This window comes from Buceros rhinoceros, unplaced genomic scaffold, assembly GCF_000710305.1.
Source record: "Buceros rhinoceros silvestris isolate BGI_N320 unplaced genomic scaffold, ASM71030v1 scaffold8460, whole genome shotgun sequence".
Taxonomy (NCBI): domain Eukaryota; kingdom Metazoa; phylum Chordata; class Aves; order Bucerotiformes; family Bucerotidae; genus Buceros; species Buceros rhinoceros.
In genome coordinates this window covers 10,717-12,473 of record NW_010390119.1, presented here as the reverse complement: position 1 = coordinate 12,473, position 1,757 = coordinate 10,717, and positions in this window count along the sequence as shown.

The window sequence follows — 1,757 nt, the reverse complement described above, 5'->3', positions numbered from 1 at the left end:
AGCAGTTTTACCATTCCCCATCTCCTGTGGGCAGGCCAAGCCAGCACAGGTGGCCCCCAGGCAAGGGGATAAGCTTCAGCACAGCTCCAGAACAAGCAAGCAAGTCTGGGGAGCTGGCAGCATCCCCCAGCCCACGGGGAGGAAGAGGGCAACAAAACGGGGAGCAGGGCTCCTGCTCCCTGAGCAGGAAATGGAAAATCACCCGAGAGCAGACAGCCAGCCACAGGACCTGGGTCCTGCTGATGTTCTGCTCGCTGACCCCCTTGGAATGCACAACCCAGGCATGCTCCAACCATGCGAGAGAGCTGGAGCTGGGCAAGGAGAGGGGACCATGCACATTCCCCACATCAGCTTTCCACAGCGCACTGAAGCCTAGGCCATGGTGCTCACCAGTGCCCCCACCCCCTGCCACGTGTAGGATATCTCTCATCACAGCCACCAGCTCCCGTGTCAAGGCTTCGGACCAGCCGAGGGCAAAAGAGCAAGTGGGTTTCTATTAATAGTGACAAAGCAGGCAGCACGCATGGCGAGGGGGGCGAGGAGACCCCGCTGCATACAAGAAGCGAGAATGCCTGATAAGCGAGGTTTGTCACCCAGCGTGGCAGGCGGGTGAGCTCATCAGCAACGCCCGGAGCGCCAGCTCTGAGCCGGGAGCACGAAGGGCGAGCACTGAAGGCGCCTTTGTTTCCCCCCAGCTGAGCTGTCCCCTCCGTCTCCCTTGTTAAACATCCTCCAAAATACAAGCGGGGGGGTGTGCGTGCAGTTAAAGAGACTTGTGATCCCAGGAGGGTGCACGGCCCGCTGAGCCGAGCCTCTGCCTGGAGGAGTGCAGGAAGGGAAGGAAGTAATTTCCTACCCTCGTTAGGCTTCCAGCCTAAGTACAGTTAATGGGGTGGCTGAGGAAGCAAGGGGAGATTGCTCCCGCGCTGCTGTGTGGGGCCGTTGTGATGGACCCAAGGTCACCTGATGAGCAGGGACTGGCAGGTAGCTGGCATGAGTGAGCACAGACCCCGCACCAGCTGGCATCTGTGCCCACACCATGGCGGGCAGGGACCGGGCTCGAGTGCTGAGGGTGGGCGCTGGAGTCGATGCACAGCCCTGCCCTTGGGGGTCTGGCAACCATGGAGTGAAACTGTGGAGCCCAGGGACAGAGGTGGTGGGAGGACATCAAAGAGCTCCTTGGGGAAAGGCGGCACGACATCAGAGCGGCCACAGGCACTGAGCAGGTGACGCAGCTGAAAAGGGATCTCAGACCCCCGCCTGTCCTGCCACTGCCTCACTCATGGGACACCTCGGCCTCACGCCTGCCTCTGGTGCTGACAAACGGCTCCCATCTGCTGCTTTCTTCTGGGGCTTCTCTTGCACCAAAATCCTGTGGGACTGCACTGCTTCGGAGGGCCCAGGCTGAGGATGCAGACATCCCAGGACAGGGAGCAACACCAACCTCCCCGCCCAGAAACTCCCTCCTCTCCACATCTGCAGCCTGTCCCACTGCCATGGCGCGATGGGGAGATGTCAGCGAGGTCTCTGAGCCTGGGAAGGGCAGGAGCCGTAGCAGCAGATGGTTTTAGCATTAGCTAACTCGAGCTGGACGGGCTGGGGGATCCACGGCAGCTTTGCTGGGGTGGGGTAAGCTGAGGGACCAGCACCAGGACACTGCTGTTTGGGACAACGGGGCAGTATTTCCTCCGCTGCTAAAGCCCACCCTAGAAGCAGCACAAGCATGATGTTGGCAGAGGAGCTGCACCTTCCCCAGC